General features: G+C 47.8%; 1 long non-coding RNA gene across 1 annotated transcript in view; it reads left to right on the top strand.

Moving 5' to 3' along the window:
- Nucleotides 1–19,825, top strand: part of LOC139752587 (uncharacterized) — an 822,887-nt gene that overhangs the window by 108,677 nt on the left and 694,385 nt on the right. The gene's annotated exons all lie outside the window — the stretch shown is intronic.

Here is a 19,825-nt window from a genome sequence, read left to right on the forward strand (position 1 = left end):
GTCGAGCTGAGGAGCCACCTAACCTCAGCTGCAGACTGTCCTCAGGTTTAAGACTGAGGGAAAACATCTCAGCACCCCTCCTTACAACTGACGTATAGCCTCCGCTCTGGGCGGGTCGGGAAATCACGGCGTCGCTGGTGAATGGAGCGCTCCGTGGACCAACGCAGTGCGGACTAAGGTCCAGTGGGTGTTGAGGGAAACTGTTAGAGAGTAGCACCCACGCGGCAGTTGGCACCACTCAATTTTGCAAGATTTCCTCCCTTCTCTCGTCAATAAAGTTCAGTTTAGTTACGTCCCAAGAATCTTGCCACAACAGTAGAATGACATGGGTATGTGATACACTGATTTAAATTTTTCCCCCTTCACTTGCGTAAGGTGATTCATAGAACAGTAGTACAGAGCGGTTTACCCTCGATAGACATTTCAAAAACATCTTGATCCATAAGATTTTTTTTTTTGTTCATCTGTCTTTTAGTCTCATGATAAACAAACTCCCACAAACAACGCGTTCTTAGGGAGAGGAGCGTGACCTTCATACATGAGATCCGGAGGCGAGCTTTCTCCTACGTCTCCCAGCGAGTCCCAGGCAAACAGCGAAAGATCCCAGAAGAAAATTAACACACCTTTCAAGGCTCCTTCCCTGCGAAAACGTTCTTGAGTCACACGTGTGGATGTGTGTGTGTGTGTGTGTGTGTGTGTGTGTGTGTGTGTGTGTAATCATCACATTCTTTTAAGGAAGACGAAGATAAAAGCGTTGCTAAAGCTAGAGAGATGACTTCAAAGCTTTCTGATATTTGCGCGTCGCCACGGAAAAGAAAAGAAAAGAAAAAAAATATTGAATGCAAGAAGAGAAGGAACATGAATTAATAATCGTGTAAATTGGTAAATATTTTCGAGGCACTTCCGTCATGTTGGCAGATTACACATAATTAGCTGTGAGTTTGCTCGCATATTTATCCTTTAATGAATAGTTCTTGAGCGGGTAAACACGGATGAAGTAATTATATACGTGTTTTATGTTTGAAAATATCCATATATATATATATATATATATATATATATATATATATATATATATATATATATATAAGCGGGTATTTGTAAAAATTGACAGAGTAAGTGATAGGTGTGGTAGTCTGCGCAGTCTGATCGAGAACTGATTAGGGTCTACTGAAATGGTTCGAACATGTGGAGAGGATGAGCGATGAAAGATTGGCTGAGAAGGTCAATGTGTCAGAAGTGGAAGGAGAAGGGAAAGGGAGACCAAAAAAGGAGAAGGAAGGATAGAGGAAAGGGGATTTTGGGTATTAGAGCCCGAACATTCAGGATGGTGAATGGCGTTCATGGGATAGAATAAACTGGACTGATGTCGTATATGGGGGGCGACATGCTGGCAGTAGGTTGAACCAGGCAAACGAAGCAATTAAGGTAAACCATGGAATAGTCTGTGGAGCTTATCGACAATGTGGATAGCAGATTTTATTTTCGCGTGTTCCTGAAACTCTCTCGCTAAGGAGCAAGGAGGGATTGCTGACAAGGGTCGGGTACCACCTCCTAACTAACAGGATTGCACGTGATACAGACCCTAGCCAGGACCAGGTTCCTGGCCCTCGGCCGAGGCTCGAAAACCGCAAGGCCACAGGACCGCTTGACCGCTGGGCGGATACACCGCAACACAGCTGATTTAGGTCCTGATGTAAAAGAATTTTTATGGATATTGGTGTTACCGGACTGGTCTAGCTGTATGATTGGGAGTCCAGTCTCGTCAGAGATATCCTCACTCCACAAGAGTCCTCTATTTCCCTGTTTTTGCAAGTAGCATTGCTGCTTTGGAGCTGCAGGAGCTCCTGCAAAGAGGTCCTGGGTTTAACACCAGGACGCTCTCACAGATGGAGGTCTTGGGGCAAATTATGAACGAATGAATTCATGAATATTTTTGACCATTTTCTTGGATGTTCAAACACGTCCTCTTCTCTCGTAGGGTCTTTTGAGAACACGAATATCCTACGTGATGTTGACTCCCCACCACCGGCCGGCGCAGTCATGGGACGGGAATGAGCGAGCCCCATCATCACAGAGGCAAAAGTTAACCAATTTTAAGCCTCCCTAAACTTCACTAATACCCAGAAGTTGGTGGTGGTGGGTTGGTGAGGCTCTCTTACTTCCCCCACGGCCCGGGCATCGAAGAGCAGCAGAAGCACATTTTCCCTCCAATTCTAGAATGTCACTCGATGGTTTGTGCCATTTTTCATGGCTGTCTCTCCCTCAAGTGAAAGGTGATGCCTGAAGCCGTGTGTGGAGGGAGGGGGGAAGAAAGAGGGAGACGGGACTTCTGTGCTTTTGTGGAGGGGTTGTGAGTTCTGGTCTGAGTACTGGTAGTACCAGTCGGCGAGTGGGCTGAGAGGGATGGTGAGAGAGGCCTGAGCACTGGTGTTGCCAGTCAGTGAGTGGGCTCAGAGGCATGATGAGTGGGGAAGATAGCTAGTAGTGCTACAGTACCAGTCAGTGAGATGGATGGTGAATAGTTTTTTATTTTTCACTTTTGCTGCAAGAGAATTTATTGTGCAGTCCAACTCATTCTCCTTGGTAGTGGTGGAACGAGTCAGTGAGTGGGCTGAGAGAGAGAGGCAGTAAGTGGAGCCAGAAATACTGGCAGCGTCAGTGAGTGAGTGAGTGGGTTTAGAGGGGTGGTGAGTGGGGAAATACTGGCAGCGTCAGTGAGTGAGTGAGTGGGTTTAGAGGGGTGGTGAGTGGGGAAAGAGAACTGGCCATTCTAGAGAGCAGGGGGCTGCTTGTGCCTGAAGGAGAGGCAGGCAACTACTTACCCAATTTTTAATGGGGTTGGATGAGGAGCTATTGTCCTAGGGTAGGAAGGGGGGATGGGGGGGAAGATTGGTTGGGGCTTTGAGACAGGGAAGGAGGGAGAGAGAGAGAGAGAAGGGAGGGAGGGAGGAAAGCACAATACTGATGCGAGATAAAAGTGAGTAGCGAGACCAAAATAGCAACAATAGGAACAGAGGAAGCACTTAGAGGAACTTGAGGCTATAGAAAGAACGAGACACGAGTTATAAAACATGAAACCCATACACTCCCAAGTGATGTTTCCATGAAAGGCAGTTCCATATATATATATATATATATATATATATATATATATATATATATATATATATATATATATATATATATGTGTGTGTGTGTGTGTGTGTGTAAGCCTGTAGGACGTAGAGGAAGAGACTCACATTTACCACTCACTCGCTTCTCTTCCAAAAGACGTGCCCTCACCACACACAGCGACCACGTCCGTCTGCACTCGGGCGGTAGGCAGACACACGCGTTAAATCACCTTCAGCACAAGTAGAAGCAAAGCTAAACACACGGACACGCCGCTGCCCCTCGAAGAATAACAACAGGGAAGCCCTGCTATACAGCTACAGGGTCGGGCTTACGTAAATAATCACACACCGCACATGTACGTATGACCATACATTTACACACACACACACACACACACACACACACACACACATATATATATATATATATATATATATATATATATATATATATATATATATATATATATATATATATATATATATATATATATATATTATCGTTCACGAACTTTGCCTTCCGCTGAGAGCGTGCACCGCCTGCGTGCAAGGGGGTCACCTTCGACAAAACCGAATCAAAGTGTCGTCAAGGGCCTCCTCATCCCGAGAGAGCCCACCTTACCCACCTCGCAGCCTCGAAGCTGCAAGAGCCCTCGTAAGGCTCACATGATAACAGTCATAATTATGGTAGGGTAATCTGCTCCCAGCAAGCCCAGCTGTTCATCCTCCTCCTCCTCCTCCAAGTTGGTCGATCAGTGGGTGTCGGACTCGTCCTAAGCCTGGCCTCTCGAGCACTCATCCCTGCGTCCTCTCTACAACCCTCCTCCTGCAACCTCTCTGTAAACCTACTCCTACCGTACAGTCTCCCCACAACCCTCTCCCTGTCCTATAACCTCTCAATAAAGCCTACAATCCCTCCACAACCTTCTTCCACCTACTTTACAGTCTCTCCCACAACCCTCCCTCTACCGTATATACTCTCTTCACAACCCTCCTGCTATCCACCAACCTCCTCCCACAGCTCTCCTCCCAACCTATAACCTCCCCACAGCTCTCCTACCTCACAGCCTTGCTACCCCACTGCCCTCCTCACCTCCCCACCCTCGTACTGGGCACGTTATCCTGCTGGTGGGGGAGACCAGGACGCAGGGTGAAAAATGATGGTTTGAAAGCTAATGCAGGAACAACAGATGGGTAAACACGCAGGTGGTTATTTACCCAAGTAGGGGAGGCGGGTCAGGTGTCGGCGGACCTGGGGTATGGTGAGGGAGGAGGGAGGAGGTGGCCCGCCCAGACAATGAGGGACCAACACACAATATTTTCACCCATGTTTTCGTTTCTCGGTTTTTGTGGATGTGTGTTCAAGTGAGGTGGTGGTGGTGGGCGGAGCAGCTGGTATAAGGTGATGACACTTTGTTCTGTGGTATTACTTGTTACATGAACCTCCAGGGATATAATATATATATATATATATATATATATATATATATATATATATATATATATATATATATATATATATATGATTGTGAAACTTCCTCCCCGTATAGTACAAATAGGGAGGTGCAAATTACACACACACACACACACACTTGGACGCATCTAAGTGAAAAATAATTGTATGTTCCTGGGAATCACGAGAATCGAAGAGAGAAAGATGAAAAGAGAATAAAAGATAGAAGAGTGCGAGAGAGAGAGGGCACAAAGAGAGGATAGTGAGCCAGGAGGGAGGGAGTGTGTGTGTGTGTGTGTGTGCATGAAGGTTCGTGATGCAATAACGTGCATGAGAGAGTAAGCACTGATGAAATAGGTTATAAAATGAGGTCGGAAATGGGGGAATAATTGGATGGCAGAGGGAGTGCCAGAGTTAGGCTACTAATGGAAGAGTCTGTCAGGAGTGAGTTAATATTACAATTATGACAGAACTGTGCATGTTTACAACGAGAAACAGGAGGAGGATGACTCGGGATTGTTAGAGTGTGGAGGAGGAGGAGGAGGAGGGGGCGTAGTTAGTGGGAGGGTAACGGTGTGGGAGTAGCGGCACGGAGGAGGAGAGAGACTGTGAGGGTAATGAGAGGGAGAGAAACACTGTGAGGGTTAGTGGGAGGTAGAGACACTGTGAGGGTTAGTGGGAGGGAGAGAAACACTGTGAGGGTTAGTGGGAAGGAAAAACACTGTGAGGGATTAGTGGTTAGGAGGGACTGTGAGGGGTAATACAAGACACAGTGAGGGTCGCAGAGAAATCCAGCAATATAACTTAAACTCATCAATCATCATATCTCATGAACAGGTCCGCCTGCGTCTCCATACTCGACTAAGTAACCAGTCATTACCGTAATCACCTCACGTAAATTGGCCCCGAAATTCGAAAAAAAACGCGACTCAAATATGGATGTATTTCCGACACTTATATGTAATCAACATGTTCCCATCCAACCAATCATGTTTGATGTTACCTAAATTGCCTGTTGAGGCTTTTGGTGGTTTAGAGACGGACACCTGGGCGGCGTGTCATCCTTGTCTTGCCTGAGCCTTGGTTTAAAGAGAGCAGTTTGCTCTTTCTCACTAACATTAATCTTAGTCTAAAGACGACTTCCATCTCTCTCTCTCTCTCTCTCTCTCTCTCTCTCTCTCTCTCTCTCTCTCTCTCTCTCTCTCTCTCTCTCATCAATTAACCTCAGTGTCAGGGTTAACTAACTTATTTTGTCAGCTTTATTATAAGCGCAAGTTATATCAATGTGATGGTTATATTAAATCCGAAGATAAGGTGCGCTTTTTATAATGAAGTCCAGCTTCCTTTTCTGTATATGAAGACCATCTCAGTTCTGAGCAGGCCTGTCAGTGTATGGTAACTCAACTCTTGTATTCTTGTCCATATAATTCAATAACCTTAAGGGCTGTAATGAGATCACTTTCTCGCTCTTCTCTCTTCCATGGTGGGCAGTTTGAAGGCCTTTAGCCTTTCCCCAGTAGAGTAAGCTGTCAGTAGACTATGCTCAGTATATGATAAACTTATTCTTGCAGTCTCTTCAAGTTGGTTCACAAAACATAAAGGGCATGATTTATTTTCCTATTATGCCCCGCTGGCCTTTAAGAAACCCTTTAGTGGTAGACTTGGCATACGACTGTGTCCTTTAGACTCCGGAAGGAAAGGATAACCGCCTCCCTGCGATATAGAAATCATTTAGCATATAATAAGGATGGGTAACATGAGCCAAAGTATTTTTTTTTTGTGTGTTCGACAGGAGTGTCCACCACACACTGAATGATTTACCATATAGAGAAGATGGCAGTAGTGCCATAGATGCTTAAAAGAAAAGACAACACCCCATTTGTCACTCCAGATCCGCAACTAACCTTCGATTCTGAAGTTGTATGAGATGTTGAAAAACAGGTGTTCATGTTGGATGTGTATAGGTTTTGACAACCCCCCCTCCACTATCACGGAGGCACGTCCGGCACCTATTGGTCTGTTGCCGCTTGGTTTCCCCATGCATTCCTGTGCATGATCAACTTTAAATACAGACATGTAGTGTAATGCAACAGCGCACGGTTGACGCACGAAGCAGAGGCATTATACCACGGGTGACTCATATGTTTTGGCTATATTCCGCTGCTGAGTAATATGTATGTGAAGTTTCTGATGATGTGTCAGGAACAGCTTGAAATATTTGTTCCCAAGAAAGTAATCTCCACAGATCAATATTACACCGTACAGCTACCAACCCCCACTCGGTCTCCCGTTTTCTTCGGTTCATTAGTCATCGCCCCGTTTTCTTTGTCTGCCATCACTCGCCCCAAAGTTTAGTTACGGGTTTGCGTGGCGGCGTAGACTCTTGTCTTTGTGTGGCACGTTGAGGGCATTATTAGAGTCTGCGTCACCCAGCCCCAGTTTTCTACGGAGCGCCACCCGAGGGAGGAGGAGAAGAGGGAGGAGGGGGAAAAAAATATAAGAAAAATATTAAGATCTGGCCTGTGTACTCTCTCTAAACCGAGCTAATTTGTGGCCGTGAGCTTTGTGGTCTCATTACGCATTATTATCTCTCTCTCTCTCTCTCTCTCTCTCTCTCTCTCTCTCTCTCTCTCTCTCTCTCTCTCTCTCTCTCACATAAAAGGTGGACAGATGAGTGAGCGTTTTGTTACTAGAATTAAGAGATATCTTTCTTGCGTGACTGATAAGTGTTGATTATATATATATATATATATATATATATATATATATATATATATATATATATATATATATATATATATATATATATATATATACGTGTGTGTGTGTGTGTGTGTGTGTGTGTGTGTGTGTGTGTGTGTGTGTGTGTGTGTGTGTGTCACAGCAAATTGATAACAGGCATCACAAGCGAAAATCCCCCGTAATCCTGACTGACAAAAACTATTAAATAAAGCATCGCTTCTAACACACACACACACACACACACACACACACACAACCGGAGAATTACCACAAAATTTCTTCCATACTCAGAGTGAGAGGAGACTTATTGGGCCTATCGCCTGCGTGAGACCAAGACAGTGAGGGGAAGATATTGCCCCTATCCCTCGCTATCTTAAGGGCGAAACTCACGCCGAAATTCCTACATATTTTAACAGATCTCGGCTTATATTCATTAGGGCTTGTTTCCTTCCCTCGACGCGGGGCTGACGCACAAGAACCAAGGAATACCGCACATACCACCCCACCTGCGGGCGTAAGACTACACCAGGGAAACTCTCGCCTATTTTGGTACTCGTACAGGACCCAGCACGGGGTCGTGGAGTTGAGGACAAGGAGGGGATAGATTTGTGGGCGGAGGAGGAGGAGGATGGGGCGGGGCCGGACGAGTATATTGGCAGGAGGGTAGTGAGTGGTATGGGTGGGTCGGTCGGCCGCTCTTGAAGAGGAATCGCGGGGGGGGCGGCGGCACGGGGGGCGGCTGCTGGTGCTGCCGCGGGGTGTTGAGGAAAGTGATGGTTTTCAGGAGGTGGAGAAAGAGATGGATCTGAGGGCGGTATGGAGGCGCGGGTGTGCCGAGGCTGAAGAGAGTGTAAGGAGAGAGATTTGTAGGACAAGAGGTGATTTGTAGCAGGAGGAGGAGGAGGAGTAGAGTGGTAGTAATGACTGATGTGTTGATGGTTAAGACGGTTGGATATTTCTGTACAAGGCGGTAGAAATGTCTCGTAATATGCGTCGAGGTTCATAGTTCGAGTTAGATACAAGTCCGAGGTTTAGTTAGATTTTTGAACAAGGAATGGGCATTGGAAAGGACTCATGAGGAGCAGAAGCTGTTGTTTTTCTTCAAAATACATCAAGGATGAACATGACTGTGTAACTTCCCTACGTCAAGATCCTATGCTGTAGGAACACTGTATAAAGATCTAAGAAACAGTTGAATAGGCCAAGTGCATGTATGATGATGATGACGAGATGATGATGATCTTGACGGTAAATGATAACTGGTTTGACGACCGTGAGTACAACCAGAGTAACCAAGAGGAAACTTCATCTGACAACTTTACTCTTGCAGGAAGAGTGGTTGAGTTTACTGTGTACTCCCACCCATCCAGTGGGCGGTGGGGCAGAAGAGGATACAGAGTACACACAGTGTCCAAGGGGGGCTAGGCCTCAGTGACTGAATTGTATCACATGTTTCATAGTGAGGGGAAAAAAAACAAGTTAACGGGAATATGGACGTGTGAGGAGGATAGAGGTTCGTTTCTCACGAGTTATGTTTGAAATAGATGCGGAGGAGAAGCTTCATCAGGGTAAGCAAGCAGGGTTTGCTCCTGTGGTGGTGGCCCAGGACCATACCAGAAATTAACGGCGGAGTTCTTTGTAATTTCCTGTAACTTCGAATCTCCTTCAAGATTTGTTTGCATCTCGCTTTTAACGATGGGGATGATTGGGACTTTGTTTTTGGTGGGACGTCCCAACCCTTAATGACTTCTGAGTATATAAACCGCACCGATAAATGCTCATATATCTCTCAAGGGTACTTGACTGCCTTGCATTACGTAACAGTATTAATGTGGCCAACGAGAGGATGAGAGAGAGAGAGAGAGAGAGAGAGAGAGAGAGAGAGCAGAGGTGTTGCCAAACCGTTACAGCTGGAACAACTACCTAATGACCCCAGCTTGAATGTTCCTCAACCAGGCAGCTGTTTTGTGCATTGAGCACTCACACTGTGTGGCTCCTGCTGTGGGGGGTGTTGCACTCACACTGTGTGGCTCCTGCTGTGGGGTGTGTTGCACTCACACTGTGTGGCTCCTGCTGTGGGGGGTGTTGCGCTCACACTGTGTGGCTCCTGCTGTGGGGGTGTGTTGCACTCACACTGTGTGGCTCCTGCTGTGGGGGGTGTTGCACTCACACTGTGTGGCTCCTGCTGTGGGGGTGTGTTGCACTCACACTGTGTGGCTCCTGCTGTGGGGGGGTGTTGCACTCACACTGTGTGGCTCCTGCTGTAGGGGGGTGTTGCGCTCACACTGTGTGGCTCCTGCTGTGGGGGTGTGTTGCACTCACACTGTGTGGCTCCTGCTGTGGGGGGTGTTGCACTCACACTGTGTGGCTCCTGCTGTGGGGGGTGTTGCACTCACACTGTGTGGCTCCTGCTGTGGGGGGTGTTGCACTCACACTGTGTGGCTCCTGCTGTGGGGGGTGTTGCACTCACACTGTGTGGCTCCTGCTGTGGGGGGTGTTGCACTCACACTGTGTGGCTCCTGCTGTGGGGGGTGTTGCACTCACACTGTGTGGCTCCTGCTGTGGGGGGTGTTGCACTCACACTGTGTGGCTCCTGCTGTGGGGGGTGTTGCACTCACACTGTGTGGCTCCTGCTGTGGGGGGTGTTGCACTCACACTGTGTGGCTCCTGCTGTGGGGGGTGTTGCACTCACACTGTGTGGCTCCTGCTGTGGGGGGTGTTGCACTCACACTGTGTGGCTCCTGCTGTGGGGGGTGTTGCACTCACACTGTGTGGCTCCTGCTGTGGGGGGGTGTTGCACTCACACTGTGTGGCTCCTGCTGTGGGGGGTGTTGCACTCACACTGTGTGGCTCCTGCTGTGGGGGGTGTTGCACTCACACTGTGTGGCTCCTGCTGTGGGGGTGTTGCACTCACACTGTGTGGCTCCTGCTGTGGGGGGGTGTTGCACTCACACTGTGTGGCTCCTGCTGTGGGGGGGTGTTGCACTCACACTGTGTGGCTCCTGCTGTGGGGGGTGTTGCACTCACACTGTGTGGCTCCTGCTGTGGGGGGGTGTTGCACTCACACTGTGTGGCTCCTGCTGTGGGGGGGTGTTGCACTCACACTGTGTGGCTCCTGCTGTGGGGGGGTGTTGCACTCACACTGTGTGGCTCCTGCTGTGGGGGGTGTTGCACTCACACTGTGTGGCTCCTGCTGTGGGGGTGTGTTGCACTCACACTGTGTGGCTCCTGCTGTGGGGGGGTGTTGCACTCACACTGTGTGGCTCCTGCTGTGGGGGGTGTTGCACTCACACTGTGTGGCTCCTGCTGTGGGGTGTGTTGCACTCACACTGTGTGGCTCCTGCTGTGGGGTGTGTTGCACTCACACTGTGTGGCTCCTGCTGTGGGGGGTGTTGCACTCACACTGTGTGGCTCCTGCTGTGGGGGGTGTTGCACTCACACTGTGTGGCTCCTGCTGTGGGGGGTGTTGCACTCACACTGTGTGGCTCCTGCTGTGGGGGGTGTTGCACTCACACTGTGTGGCTCCTGCTGTGGGGGGTGTTGCACTCACACTGTGTGGCTCCTGCTGTGAGGGGTGTTGCACTCACACTGTGTGGCTCCTGCTGTGGGGGGTGTTGCACTCACACTGTGTGGCTCCTGCTGTGAGGGGTGTTGCACTCACACTGTGTGGCTCCTGCTGGAGGGTGTTGCACTCACACTGTGTGGCTCCTGCTGTGGGGGGTGTTGCACTCACACTGTGTGGCTCCTGCTGTGAGGGGTGTTGCACTCACACTGTGTGGCTCCTGCTGTGGGGGGTGTTGCACTCACACTGTGTGGCTCCTGCTGTGGGGGGGTGTTGCACTCACACTGTGTAGCTCCTGCTGTAGGGGGGTGTTGCGCTCACACTGTGCGGCTGCTGCTGGGGTGTGTTGCACTCTCACGCGATAGATGTGAGAACCTCGGCGAGTCTTGTCGGATATGTTCAGACGCGAAGCTTAATCGTTTAATGAGCTTTGATCCATTGAGCACGATCGTGCTATCCTGGGGTCCGTCGCAACGACCTGAGCTCAGTATGATGGCTTAATACCTTATCCTTAAAGGGTATGGCCTTCGTACCCAAGGGCCGTAAGGTCATGCTCAAGGGTCGTAAGGTTATGCCTGATGGTCGTACCATTGAGTTAAAGGTGTTAGTTCCATTTGCTCGTGTTTGACCGTGTCTAGCAGCATGGGCGGACACGCACGCAGGCACACACTTTGTGATACACGTGACATACACACACATAGACAGACAGTAACGTACACACACACACACACACACACACCAAAATCATCTCGCAAATACAGCCAAAAGATAAATGATCAAGCGGATGATCGTCCAACTCGCTGTGTCTTTCATCTGATAAGTGAATTGCGAAGTCTCTGATGAGTGTTGCAGATGAGCCCATTTTTTTCACTGTTCTTTAGACAAAATCCAATATCGCCTCAGTCGGAATGAGTGTAAATAAGGTACTTGTGCAGTTGCATAGACGTTAGTGACATAGCAATGTTGGGGTTCAGAAGGAAGGCTTTAGGGGGTAGCTGGGAACCCGCTTTCCCCATCAGGACCAATTGATCTCCAATGTATAAATAGCGTGTGAAGGTCAACACACGGGGGCAGGTGACGACAGTTTCAGAAGCCGCAGAAGGTCGGGAACATGGCGTGGCCAGCACTAGCGAGTGTGAGTGACTCAGGCGGGTGAGACGCCGAACGCGTTTGATATAAATATATGAGTGAAGATACAGTTTCATCCCTCGTGTGGGTACGGACGGTAGATACACAGCCTTGGACGTAGATAAGACAACGCAAAAGTTTTCTTTTTGGGGGAGGGAGGGGAAGAGGGAGACTCCCTGTGACGAGGAGGATCGTGGGTGGGTGGGGGGAAATGTCAGATTTCGTTCCAGTTGAGAGAGAAGGTTTTCCATAGTTACCCACGCTGGTTGTGATGAGAAACTAGAGATTATGAGAATATTTGGATATCACTGAGATTCAGTAAACGCCTAGAGTCATCGGAGCTCTTGTGTGTGTGTATCACCAGTAGGTGTTACATTGCCGAGTGATTATTCAACTCTGTGGAATACAGGTCGGGGGAGATCTGCTCTCGTATGATCCCCTCATTTTGAACTTTACCTAATTTCATAAGTCTTTATAACTCTGTCTGTTGTCCACATTCATTAGATCATACATGAGTTTATTCCCTACGTCCGCTGTTTGTGTAATGTGAATATAAAGTACTTCTTTACATCCCTCGTAACAAAGTGTATTGTTTATTTGCCTGTTCTGGCTTCTGGTTGCTCTATTCCTGAGTCTTTCCGTTTTGATAACTTTATGGTTGTGATCAAGTCATCCCACACTCTTTTCTCTTCCATGTTTGTGTCTGTGACATGACGAAGATACTACGGTTTCAGCATGATAAACTTGTTGAAAAATGAATCTAACCTGAGGTCGAGTGGGGTTTTGTTATTCTTACGGATACTACTGACACTTTGCACTGTAGTCAAGCAGTTATTCATGAAAGAAGACACACACACACACACACACACACACACACACACACACACACACACACACTTAGTGGCCCGCGATGAATAAAACATCAAGAGCACACTGGTGGCGATAATGTTAAACTTGTCTTTGAAAGTCACGGTGTCACAGTGTTTCTCCTACTGCCCAAGTCAAGGTCGACAGGTTGACGAAATCTACCAGAACCCACTGACCTCGAGGTCTCAGCTTCTCACACTGCCAGGCGCTTGAGTTTTAGCGGAGGCTAAGTGCCGAGTGACATGTTTAAATGCCTCCTGAGAGCCGCCTCGTGTTGTTTGTCTGCTGTGCGCTGGCTGAAGTCATCGCCAGCCGCGCCGCCAGTAGACCAGGCTTGTGTATACGTGGGATTGAGATTGTCAGTGATGCATTAAGACGGTGCACAGACCCACCTGGCGACGTGATTGATGTGGGTATTATGTTCACAGTCGACCATTACCGTGTACTTGAGGCTGATTAGCCCCCCCTTCCCTTATCCTCTCTTTAAAAGTGCTCATACTCCCGAACTCCAGCTTTCGACTCTCCTTAGAGTCTCTTTATTGACCCCATCTTTCTGTATGACTTTCCCCTCCACAACCCCCCCTCACCCCTTTTCTAACCTTCCCTCACTCGCACCACACCCCCTCCTTCACCCTTTGCGACTCGCCCCATCCGTCACTTGCCACTTCACCCCCTACTAATGTCCCCCCAACACCCCAACACCCTCACTTCACTGCCACCTCTCTCCCCTTACAGCTGCCCCAACCCGTTCCCCTTAACAACCACGCGCCACAAACATGGCCTTTGTGTCGCGGAAGACATGCCCCAAAATCCATTTATGAGGATCAAACACGGCCGTCCTACTATCATGGACGAAATAACTGGAATCTACGTATTAGGATCCGGATGCTCAGAAACGCAGCACCCAAATCCATGCGCAAAGGCCTTCCAGACGTTCCACACTGACAATGGATGGATTATAAATTACCACTGTTGGGCTCAGGATGAATGGCGTTCGTGAACTGTGCTGTGTTTGAGGCAACAGCTGCAGTGCAGTATATTGCCTCATCGGATATCAAACCCCGTGATATGATGAGATGATCAGCTGTCTTAGTGGGATATTCGTTTAGTCTTTGTGAGACTATTAGTCTCGTCTTGATGAGGGAGCGGGAGTTCGTTTGTGTTGGTGAGGATAAGATTCTCTGTCTCTAGTGAGGAGATCTTTGTCTTCATGTATTCGTTTGTCTGGATGAGGTGATCGTTTGTCTGGATGAGGTGCTCGTTTGTCTGGATGAGGTGCTGATCGTTTGTCTGGATGAGGTGCTCGTTTGTCTGGAAGAGGTGCTCGTTTGTCTGGATGAGGTGCTCGTTTGTCTGGAAGAGGTGCTCGTTTGTCTGGATGAGGTGATCGTTTGTCTGGATGAGGTGATCGTTTGTCTGGATGAGGTGATCGTTTGTCTGGATGAGGTGATCGTTTGTCTGGATGAGGTGATCGTTTGTCTGGATGAGGTGCTCGTTTGTCTGGATGAGGTGATCGTTTGTCTGGATGAGGTGCTCGTTTGTCTGGATGAGGTGCTGATCGTTTGTCTGGATGAGGTGCTGATCGTTTGTCTGGATGAGGTGCTCGTTTGTCTGGAAGAGGTGCTCGTTTGTCTGGAAGAGGTGCTCGTTTGTCTGGATGAGGTGATCGTTTGTCTGGATGAGGTGCTCGTTTGTCTGGATGAGGTGATCGTTTGTCTGGATGAGGTGCTCGTTTGTCTGGATGAGGTGATCGTTTGTCTGGATGAGGTGATCGTTTGTCTGGATGAGGTGCTCGTTTGTCTGGATGAGGTGATCGTTTGTCTGGATGAGGTGCTCGTTTGTCTGGATGAGGTGATCGTTTGTCTGGATGAGGTGCTCGTTTGTCTGGATGAGGTGATCGTTTGTCTGGATGAGGTGCTCGTTTGTCTGGATGAGGTGATCGTTTGTCTGGATGAGATGCTCGTTTGTCTGGATGAGGTGCTCGTTTGTCTGGATGAGGTGCTCGTTTGTCTGGATGAGGTGATCGTTTGTCTGGATGAGATGCTCGTTTGTCTGGATGAGGTGCTCGTTTGTCTGGATGAGGTGCTCGTTTGTCTGGATGAGATGATCGTTTGTCTGGATGAGGTGCTCGTTTGTCTGGATGAGGTGATCGTTTGTCTGGATGAGGTGATCGTTTGTCTGGATGAGGTGATCGTTTGTCTGGATGAGGTGCCCGTTTGTCTGGATGAGGTGCTCGTTTGTCTGGATGAGGTGATCGTTTGTCTGGATGAGGTGATCGTTTGTCTGGATGAGGTGATCGTTTGTCTGGATGAGGTGATCGTTTGTCTGGATGAGGTGCTCATATGTCTGGATGAGGTGCTCATATGTCTGGATGAGGTGATCGTTTGTCTGGATGAGGTGCTCGTTTGTCTGGATGAGGTGATCGTTTGTCTGGATGAGGTGATCGTTTGTCTGGATGAGGTGCTCGTTTGTCTGGATGAGGTGCTCGTTTGTCTGGATGAGGTGATCGTTTGTCTGGATGAGGTGCTCGTTTGTCTGGATGAGGTGCTCGTTTGTCTGGATGAGGTGATCGTTTGTCTGGATGAGGTGATCGTTTGTCTGGATGAGGTGCTCGTTTATCTGGATGAGATGATCGTTTATCTGGATGAGGTTCTGATCGTTTGTCTGGATGAGGTGATCGTTTGTCTGGATGAGGTGCTCGTTTGTCTGGATGAGGTTCTGATCGTTTGTCTGGATGAGGTTCTGATCGTTTGTCTGGATGAGGTTCTGATCGTTTGTCTGGATGAGGTTCTGATCGTTTGTCTGGATGAGGTGCTCGTTTGTCTGGATGAGGTGCTCGTTTGTCTGGATGAGGTTCTGATCGTCTATCTGGATGAGGTGATCGTTTATCTGGATGAGGTTCTGATCGTTTGTCTGGATGAGGTGCTCGTTTGTCTGGATGAGGTGCTCGTTTGTCTGGATGAGGTTCTGATCGTTTGTCTGGATGAGGTGCTCGTTTGTCTGGATGAGGTGCTCGTTTGTCTGGATGAGGTTCTGATCGTTTGTCTGGATGAGGTGATCGTTTGTCTGGATGAGGTGCTCGTTTGTCTGGATGAGGTTCTGATCGTTTGTCTGGATGAGGTGCTCGTTTGTCTGGATGAGGTGCTCGTTTGTCTGGATGAGGTGCTCGTTTGTCTGGATGAGGTGATCGTTTGTCTGGATGAGGTGCTCGTTTGTCTGGATGAGGTGATCGTTTGTCTGGATGAGGTGCTGATCGTTTGTCTGGATGAGGTGATCGTTTGTCTGGATGAGGTGATCGTTTGTCTGGATGAAGTGCTCGTTTGTCTGGATGAGGTGCTGATCGTTTGTCTGGATGAGGTGATCGTTTGTCTGGATGAGGTGCTCGTTTGTCTGGATGAGGTGATCGTTTGTCTGGATGAGGTGCTCGTTTGTCTGGATGAGGTGATCGTTTGTCTGGATGAGGTGATCGTTTGTCTGGATGAGGTGATCGTTTGTCTGGATGAGGTGATCGTTTGTCTGGATGAGGTGCTCGTTTGTCTGGATGAGGTGCTCGTTTGTCTGGATGAGGTGATCGTTTGTCTGGATGAGGTGATCGTTTGTCTGGATGAGGTGATCGTTTGTCTGGATGAGGTGCTCGTTTGTCTGGATGAGGTGATCGTTTGTCTGGATGAGGTGATCGTTTGTCACAGTGAGGCTTAATGTCCCTTCTCGCACGTGGAGACTTTAGAGACGTTGATCTGTCTCACTGAGCAAGACAGAAACATACCCGAACATTGCGAGGTAAAGAGAACAGTAAACACACTCGTACACAGGAAAGTGACATATTCAATTAACTAGCCAGGATATAACCCCTCGCACTGAGGTAATGATACCGGGAGGTAGAAAAAGTATTTTATCAGAGTATTACATCAAAACATACACGAGAGAAATTAACAACATTTGTTCAAGGTAAGAAATTATAACGTTAACGCCAGAGATAACTGCATCATTTACCCGAGCGACTTCGGCAGACAGAAGAATGATTACAAACTATGATTTTGTGATAGCGTAAGACACACGTGTAATGTCACTGACGCTAGGAGGGTATTGGAATTGTTCAGGGGGAAGATAGGGTGATGAGTAGGAGGTGAAATAGGGAAGGAAGAGTTGGGGGGAGTGATGAACACCAAGGAAGAGAGGGTGAAGAATTGGTAAGAAAGGGAAAGGGCAGAGGCATGTTAGGGGGAATATGGGGCCACTAATGAGGTATTAGCGAGGTAGAGGGGAATATGAGGGATCAAGCAGGGGTGTGAGGTTGTACGGGGCGTGAGGAGGCAGGGAAGGAGGGAGGAGTAGAAGGGAGGATATTGAGATATACAGAGATACTGTGAGGGAAGAGATGCTGGGAGGAAGAAGCGAGGGGAGAAAGAGAGAGAGAGAGAGAGACGAAGAGATACAGGAAAATACTGTGTAAGGGAGGGAGGCGAGAGACGATGAGATACACAGAAATATTATGAAAGAGACGAAGAGATACACACAAATACTGTCAGAGAGAGAGAGAGAGAGAGAGAGAGAGAGAGAGAGAGAGAGAGAGAGAGAGATGAAAAGGTACACAGAAATGATGTGATTTAGAAGGAAAGGGAAGAGATGAAAAGAGACTCAGAGGTATTGATGAAACAATGGAAGGTGAGTGGTGAAGAGACGCTGATAAATAGTGATAGAAAGGGAATGAAGGAAGTGATGCGCAGCGATATATAAAGAATGACGCGAGAGAGGGAGGGAGTGAGGAGAATCTTGGATGGATGATGTAGGGGTAGAAAGAAAGGAGGTGAGAGAGAGAGAGAGAGAGAGAGAGAGAGAGAGAGAGAGAGAGAGAGTGTAGGGAACATGTAGGGACTGACGGATGAAGGGACGGAAAAAGATAGAAAGGGATAGAGAAGGAGAAAGGGAAAGACTGTGATGATGGCAGTGCATGAAGCGGGAGGAAGAGATGGTGGTGGTGAAGCGAAAAGAAGAAGAAGAGGAGGAGGTGGTGGTGAGGCGGGCCCCCTATAAAGCACCCCCCCCACCCCGTCCCCAAAGCAGACCCCCGGAAGTTTGTGATAATTTTACCAGAGAACGTGTTTTCTTTTTCGTGTACAACCCTTTATTTCCGCCTCTTATTAATGCTATCAGAAAAAAAAAGAAAAAGATACTGTAATTATGGCTCCTGGCGGTCATCAGGTGACTCGCCACCTCCCACGGTCAATGACTTTTGATATTTTATATATATATATATATATATATATATATATATATATATATATATATATATATATATATATATATATAGAGAGAGAGAGAGAGAGAGAGAGAGAGAGAGAGAGAGAGGTCGTCATGGTTCGGACCAGTGCCTCAGTCATGGTCAGCTAGGCTAAACGATAATAAGAGCAAATGATACAGAAATCGATCAGGTCTCCTCCTCCGTATGTGTTCGTAGACCTGATTCTTAATGATGGAAAGGTTATATGGGAAGAGGGAAGGACGAAAGATTAGAGAGATGGACGCTGCTTAGCTGCTTGAGGTAAGAAGGTCAGTTAGTTTTGAAGTTAGTTAGGCGTCTTAGTTGGTTAACTGATGTAATCTCAGAACCTTATCTTTTAGTGATCTTACGGGGACGAGGCTGCACTCAATGCGGAAGCAGGGTATGGTAGGCTCCCTTTTTCAGGCTGAAAGTTCCTCAGCCGCGTCTGTACTGCAGTGACGGTGACGCAGCCTCGGCGAAGGTAACTTCTTGCGGAGAGAGAGAGAGAGAGAGAGAGAGAGAGAGAGAGAGAGAGAGAGAGAGAGAGAGATTAGGACAATCCTCCGACATTTATAGAAGTTGAGACGTTACAGCTTCTGCGGTAAACAAAGATATGACGTATTTATAGGCGTAATAGGACGCTAAAACCTTAGCTAGGAGGACGTTCGCTAGGTGTTCGTATTTCGAAGTAGACGTTCGTATTACTCTGCCGTAGGAGTATTACTCTGTATGTGATACGAATTGTGGAGAGATGAAGAAAATGTATCGAGAGGAGCTGTTATTGTGTGGTTTTTGTTCCCACAGGTTTTTCTTCATTCTTTCTTGCTTCCTTCGTTTTTCTTTTTTATTTCTGAGCCACTACGGGCGAGGCATAAGAGACCTGACGCTTCCGCGTGGATCAGACACGTTAGACTTAAAAATCTGGGTCGTGTTACTGGTTCCCAAGGATCGTAGCTCTGGTGAACTAGTCCTTTCGTGCGATCGCAGTCGATTTCCAAAATAGGTAATCGTGGTTTGTCTGCGTAGAAGCGGAACTTGTTGTGAAGATTCAGACACACGAGAAATACTGTACTAAATCACACGTGTGACAGATAGGGACCACATGCAGGTGTTTGCTATTGTCTCACGTGGATCACATTCTTGCACGACCACCCTCCTCTTTTTTTTTCTCTCTCTCTCACTCTGTTTATGACCACGTGACGGGACTTGGGAAATACTAGATTACATGTAGATGGCAGAGCGAAAGAGGGTTGCAGGAAGAATGGGAGAAGGGTAGAAAGGAGAGAATAGGGAGAATTTGGAGATGTTTTAAGGAGGGGTAGAACATAAGATTGGCTGCGACCAGCGTATTTCACACGTCAGATATGATCTGAATCTTGTGTGTCACGAGGCGCCATCACTCCCGAAGGCATCGACAACAAAGCGATCGCTTAATGTCCAGAGGCCTCCCATCCGCTTCGAGGAACCGGAGATGCCAAAATGTACTTTAACTTCTTCTGTAGCAAATTTAAACGGGGAGTATTTTCGCTGATCAGCAGACTTAACTGATATACTAAACAGTAGCTCACCTCCAGTTAAATGACCAACTCACGATTCGTTATCAAGACGAAACGTTCTCAAGTTCTTTCGTTACGTCTTTTCTGTTTTATATTTATTTTTTCCTTCCTACCAAAGAGGGAGAAAAAATATCTCCT

This window comes from Panulirus ornatus, chromosome 13 (assembly GCF_036320965.1).
Source record: "Panulirus ornatus isolate Po-2019 chromosome 13, ASM3632096v1, whole genome shotgun sequence".
Classification (NCBI taxonomy): Eukaryota; Metazoa; Arthropoda; class Malacostraca; order Decapoda; family Palinuridae; genus Panulirus; species Panulirus ornatus.